At 44.9% G+C, this 7,289-nt stretch overlaps 1 pseudogene; it reads right to left on the reverse strand.

Annotated features, from left to right (window-relative positions):
• Window positions 1-414: 414 nt before the first annotated feature.
• LOC111863158 lies at window positions 415-533 on the reverse strand (annotated as a pseudogene).
• Between the last annotated feature and the right edge of the window lie 6,756 nt (window positions 534-7,289).

Here is a 7,289-nt window from a genome sequence, read left to right on the forward strand (position 1 = left end):
TTTTATACACTCAATGTTCATTTGCTGAGGATAGAAATCTAATATTCTAAAGCTCTTCTCACTACAAACACCACACAAGGGCCACAAATTAGATTCTTATGTATTCATAATACTGATGAGATATGAGCTTGTATCTTAATGTGATTAACCACAGTCCTGTATTGTATTTTTTTTATTGCTTGTGGGGTGGGACTAAATCCCTTGTACTGCTGCCACTTATGGCCTATTGTACCAGCCCCAGATGATAGGTGAGGGTGATTGTGGAGCAATTGGTGGTATAAAGATTGGCAGGGGAAACCGAAGTACTCGGAAATAGCCTGCACCTTTGTCTACCACAAATCCCACTTGCCCAGACCCGGGATTAGTCGCGGTGGGCGACTAATAGCTTGAGCTATGGCGAGGCCAAAAAAGAAGTGCCAACAGCACGTGGTGCTCCCAAGCGGTCACTCAACCAAGTACCAACCACGCCCAAAGTTGTTTAACTTCGGTGATCGGAGGAGAACCGGCGTTTTCAACGTGGTATGACCGTTGTAGGTACGTTGTGTATCAATATTTCAAAGGGTGAGCCTTTTCTTTTTAGAGAATATATATATTTTGCATAAGAACTTAACGTTCAGTGAATATTATACTGTACCCGATAGAAACCAGAATTAAGTGTACCATAAACCGTTAAGAGAAGATCCTAATATTAAGCTTCATCCAAACGTGTTCATATTGTCTTACATGAATTCTGCCAACAAACAGAAGTATATGATCTCTCCCACATGCGTTCATTTCAAATAATTTAGGGAAAGAACTCATACAACTTGGGGGCACCCGGTAGAGTAGCTGATAGAGGCACTATGCTACAAGCCGGAAAGTCATGGGTTCGAGTCCTGGGGGCTAAAGTTGCGGCCGGCGCGTAATGCTGACAACCTTACGGCCATCTGTGAGTCGATTGTCTAGAGAAAATGTGGGAGCCTCGACGTTTCACAACCATATAAACCTTCACAGGGATAACTTTTCCTTTGCCTTCACTGATACAACTTAGACCTAAACATTGTTCATAACTCATGGCCAAGCAAGCATACTTTATGTGCGTTTGAGTCAGTGTTGCTTGAATAAATATATTATACTGCAGTCCAAGGGTTACAGGACAGTGTGTGTATGAATAAAAAGAAAGAAAGAATGGAACTTTAGAACCATAAAGAAACACGCTAAAGGTATTGGTGGTTACTATTGTCAGCTTAATCAAGATTGACAGCATAGCAATTTTTTTGTATCTGCGAGTTGTCAAGAAAATTCTTCGCATAACAAAAGACGGAACAGTATAAAAAGAGCACAAAACATACAGCAGTTTCTTGTATACCTATGTGTGAAATCAACATCATCTTCCAGGAAAGCTTACTAGCTTTCATATTAAGTTCACTCCTGTTACTATGATACAATTTGCTATTCTTGCTATGCTTATGTAATGATACTGCACTGAGAAATCTTACGGATTTCGCCGAACACATTTGACAACTCCCCTACATGGATATAAACAGTTCAATGCTCGATTCTTGCTAAGAAGTTGTTGACCCTGAATCCTCTTAGAAATGAGATGGATAAGTAAGGTAAAGCTCTCCCTGTAACAGGCCTTGGAGGCCCATAGGGTTGTGATACGTCGAGGCTCCCACATTTTCTATACATTCGGCTCACAGATGGCGGTAAGTTTGTCAGCCTTATGCGTCGGCTACCCTTCACCCACATGAAGATTCCTAGTACTCATTTATGTTAGAGGCTGAGACGACCCCAGGTTCGTAATGCGGCTGGAAGGATTAGGTAAACTGAAAAATCCAATGACCTCATCGGAAATGTAAACCGCGACCTTTCAGCTCGTAGCACAGTGCCACAATAAGACGGCCAGCAGGAAAATCTTGCCTTGATTACAATTCATTTCTCTCTAAAATGTGCTCATTTATATAAAAGTGCAAATAACAAACTCGTTCAAACACCTTATGCAAAAACACACAACTAACTAACAGAATTGAGCTGAGCCTTTCTTGAAAAGCCTTCTGTTGCGGATCTACTAAAAAATTTCTTGTTATCATTTGGTACCTGAAAGTTCAGTACCATGATCACAAGAGCCATCGACTGGTCCCTATCTTGAGCCAGATGAATCCAGTCCATGTTGCTACATCTTTTCTCTATAAGATCTATCTTAATATTATCCATCCTGCGACTTCTATGTCTTCCTACTGGTCTCATTCCTTCTGGCTTTCCCACCAAAACCCTGTATGCATTCCTCTTCTCCCCATTCATGCTGCATGATCTGCCCACCTCACCCTCCTTGACTTGATCATTCTAATTATACTTGGAAAAGAGTACAAGTTATGAAGCTCTATATTATGCAGTTTTCTCCAACCTCCTGTCACTTCATCTCTCTTCGGTCCAAATATTCTCCTCAACACCCTGTTCTCAAACACCCTCATTCTGTGTTCCTACCCTTAACGTCAGAGACCAAGATTCCCACCCATACAAAACTAAAGGCAAAATTATAATTTTCTACATTCTAATTTACATGTCTTTAGAGAGCAGACGAGACGACAGGAAGTTCAGGACTGAAAAACCATTTTTTTTCTTGGCACTACAGCCCCAGTGAGCCTAGCCCTACCTCCTTGAACTTCTCCCTTCACTTCTAGATCTTACACATTCGGTAGGACTCCTTGGGCGGGTGACCAGCTCGTCGCAAGGCCTCTACCTGTACACAAACACAGAAAAACGCACACACGCAAACTAAACATCCATGCCCTGAGTGGGATTCGAACCCACGATCCCGGCTTCCGAGCGAGCGAAGACAGTGCATGCCGAAAAACCATTTACAGTCATATATTATGTATAGGCATGTATAAATATATTAACTGAGTAATGTACTGTAGTTCGCTGGGAATATTCTGATAACGAAACAGCATTCTGCACGACGTCATATTCCAGAGAACAGAAAACTTCTTAACCACTACCGTGAAAACCTCAAATCCTACCGAAATATCAGTTGGAGTAAAGATCTGATGACCACCCCCCTGTGATAGCGTGGGGGTATAGCGACTGGCTACGGGCTGGTCGACCGAGGGATCCGAGTTCGAGTTCCGGTAGGGTGAAGACTTTGCTCTTCTCCACTGCGTCCAGACCGACTCCGGGCCCACCCAGTCTCCTATCCAATGCATACACGGGTCTCTTTCTCAAGGAATAAAGCGACCGGGACGTGAAGCTGACCACTCACTTCCAGTTAGTGCCGAGATAAAAATAATATAGATTTATATATCCATCCCCCCATACGCCCTCATGGAGTAATGCTTAATTAGTTAAACGCAAGGATAACTTTAAACTTTACCTTTACAAATCTGAAGACGGAGGAAATATGTTCTTGCGAAACGTTGGTAACTACCTACCAGTTTACACGGTATCATAACCCAGAAGACCACAGTCTGTGAAAAGAAGGAAAGCTTGCATCTGACGAGGTGGGGAGTCAGCAGTGTCTACACACCCCTTACGGCCAATGCTAGGGCGGCCAGCAGTCTGGTACGTCAACACACTGCTGACACCCCACGGTCAGACAACAACGGCAGGACGTAGAGAACAGGTGTGGGCAGAGGAAGCAGTCAGGTGACAGAGCTCAGATAAGCCCTCAGAATTGGGCTATTATACTGACACAAGTAACGGTCAGTAATGCTCCTTGATTTGTTCTATTGTCTAGTCTGGAATTAGCATTCTGTCACAGCAGGCTTTACTTGTTGACAATCAACCGAAATAATACAGGAGTTTTCAGCCTCATTGTTAACAAGAGGACAATGGGTCCATTCATGCCCCTAAACCTTAACGAACCACAATAGTGTCTACTAGTAAGTCCTATATTTTCCAGGTGCTCTTGAGTTTTCAAAAAATGTATTCCAAAATAAATACAGTGTAACCAAATATTTGTCAACATGAAAATCACACGTAAAAATTAACTTTTCCATGTGCTTAAATAAGCCCCACCCCATGAACACGTATGGGGGGAGGGGTGAAGGTTGACCTAAGCACTAGATTGAAGTGAATTATCAGCTTAACTCCCTGGCCGCTTTACTCCAGGGCATAGGCCGCGCCATAGCTCAAACGGTTAGTCGCTGGCTTTCCACAGCAGCTGCTCGGTTTCGATCCCGGGTCTGGTCAAGTGGGATTTGTGGTGGACTAAGTGGCGCTGGGCCCAGTTTTCTCCGAGTACTTCGGTTTCCCCTGCCAATCTTCATTCCACCAATTGCTCCACAATCACCCTCACCTATCATCTGGGGCTGGTACAATAGGCCAGAAGTGGCAGCAGTACAAGGGACTTAGTCCCACCCCACTAGCAATAACAATAATAATACCCCAGGGGATAAAGCCCAACCTTTGAGTAGGAGACTGGGTGGGCCCCATAGTCGACCTGGACGATGTGGAATGGTGAAAAATTCTTTTCCCTTGCCGGAAATCAAAGACTGTCCTTCCATTCTGCAGCCTGTTGCAATACCGATTGAGCTATCCTGGATCCTTCTGAAAATCATAGGGCCCCTCCGAAATTTTAAAACCTAGTAATTTAATCTCCGGTCAAGGAAACCGAAATTAACGGCCGTGGGGATTCCTTGCGCTGACCACTCGACACCCTCTATCCGCTAAAGTTGGCACTAACTCGGTCGCTCGGTCGGTACAGTTCGCTTGTGGACTGGAACCGCTGCTTTAATTAGCTGTTAGTGATTTAACCTCTTCGACAAGATTCAGTTAACACAGAGAAAAGTTTTCTCTTCTATTATCTAATAATTAATTTCAGCACGAATTGAACAGTTTCGTGAGCAAGGATAGCGCAGTCAGTATTGCGACTAGCTACTGGCTGGATGACCCCGGGGGTCAGAGTCCGAGTCCCGGTGGGGGTCAAAAATTTTCACTTCTCCATGTCGTCCAGACCGGGTCTGTGGTCCAGCCAACTTCCTATCCATTGGGTACCTGGGGCTCTTTCCCACGTGGTAAAGCGGCCAGGGCGTGAAACTCACCACTCACTTCCGACTAGTGCCGAAGTCAAGAAGACTTAGGTCTATACGTCCACCTCCTTATACGCCTTTATGGACTAGTACTTACTTAGCTAAATACGGGGGCAACTTTACATTTAAATTGTAGTTTCTGTAGACTCAGAAAACGCATGAACACCAATCAGCACACAGAGGCTTTCATTTCTTCCACGGACTGCATTTATATGATTCTCTAAATACACACGAACAATGAGAGCTCAGTCGGTACATTCGCAGGCTGCAGGCAGCGGCAGAGGAATCGGGATTTGTCTCTCTCCATACAGTCCGGATAGCTTGTGGGGGTGGTCACCTTATTTTCTGTCCAGTGGCCGCCAGGGGCTCTTTCCTCTCTGGCAAAGTAGTTGGGATGCGAAGCTGAGAACTCACCTCCATCAGTTACTGAAATTATGAATATGTGGAACTATTCCTCCTTTACCCCTCTATGTCTTCATGGCGTAGTGCTGAACTGATTTGGCACAGATACAAATTTACTTTACTGTTGCTCAGAATACACAATGGAAATCAGTCCATACAAACACTGGATATAAAGTTATTAAAAGTAATAAAATGCCGGCCCTGAATCTATTCTTACTCCCAGCAGGACAGGTCTTGTTCTAAATAGTAACCTTAGGGTGCTTCTTTTATGAGCACATATGTGCTTCTGAACTGGTTATTTAACGAGGCTGTCAGTATCGATCCTGGAGAGCCTCTGTGTTCTAGTTGTCAGAGTTCCTGGCTACAGAGCCACAGGTCCCGTGTTCGAATCCCGGTGCTACCAGATTTTCTGAGAAGTATTTGGTCTGGAAAGGGGTCCACTCAGCCTCGTGAGGATAATTGAGGAGCTACTTCAAGGAAATAGCGGCTCCGGTCTAGAGAACCTAGATTATCGGCCGTGGGGATCCGTTTCGCTGACCACGCGACACCCTCTAACCGCAAAAGTTGGCATTAACTTCGCCGACAAGCGTCTGTCGCTCGGTCGGTATAGTTCGCTTGCGCACTACAGGTCACGGAGTCAGTATCGAGAATATGTAGCTTCAATGATGGGGTGATTAATGCATACGGAGAAATTGTTGGAACAAGAACTTGTAGGGAAAAGCGAAATACTCGGAGAAAACCTACCCCAATGTTTCTTTATTCACCAAAAATCGCAAATGTGACGTGGTATCGAACAGGGTCCGCTGTGGTAGGAAAAGAAGACTACTAACCGACTGAGCTATGTGACAGCCTACTTGCTAATCAGAATGCGAATAAAGGATTTCTTGGTGAATCTGTAAATAAAGTTAACACTGATATTTTTCTATCTTATTGTGACATTTTAGCGTATTGCCAGACAACGGCTAGGTAAACAACCCTCCATACACGCACACAACAATTGATCAACGTGGTTATGCAAACCGATTCCAGGCAACGTCTTTATAAACACAGATCTGGCATGCGCAATGACCTCACACTACAACAGTACTTAGATATCACGTGATTTGTTTTCTCTGTTGTCTGGGCTAAGCAACAATAGAACGGTTTTCTGTGTTGTCCGTGCGTCGGCTATATAACACGAATCCGCTTTCGGCTAACTAACAAATGACAGACCCGACCTCTCGTCAGAGAGGGCGCTACACATGGACAGGACAGTAACTTTCATACAAAAGAAATATCTGGTCATGAGCCCCAGCTGGGGCTCGACACCAAGACAGACAGACTGACTGACCGTCAGTGGTAACGTGACTCTGACTCTGTCTCTGACTCTGGCTAAGAGAGTTGTTCCGGTGTGGAGGCGGGGTCGAATACCTCCACTGTAGCCCTGCGAGTCGTAGGAGGTGTTGAAAAAGATAGTCTCGACTCTGAGACAGTAAAATACGGTCGCGAGTCCCACGGGACCCGGATCCGAGAATGACTGCGCTGGCAGGGACCAGCTGCAATTGGAAACTTCAGACCTCTCCTCTCGTCAGACAGAACGCCCCACAGCAACAGACCCTCAACTGACAGTAATAAAAATCTGGTCGTAAGTCTCAGAGGGGTGCTTTATTCCAAGGTAGAGGGGCCGAATGACCGTCGGTCCTAACATAAGACTCAGACTCAGAGAGTTCAGTTGGGAGTCAGGATAGTTCCCGTGGAGTGTCCTGTCGGAAGATAACAGTGTGTCAGATAGCGATTTGTGAACAGTTGTAACCAGTTGTATAGAGGTTCAATAAATTCGATCATCAAATCCAAAACCCGTCTTATTCGCCACGCAAACCCCGGATACGTGATAGTATT

This window comes from Cryptotermes secundus, unplaced genomic scaffold (genome assembly GCF_002891405.2).
Source record: "Cryptotermes secundus unplaced genomic scaffold, Csec_1.0 scaffold6, whole genome shotgun sequence".
Classification (NCBI taxonomy): domain Eukaryota; kingdom Metazoa; phylum Arthropoda; class Insecta; order Blattodea; family Kalotermitidae; genus Cryptotermes; species Cryptotermes secundus.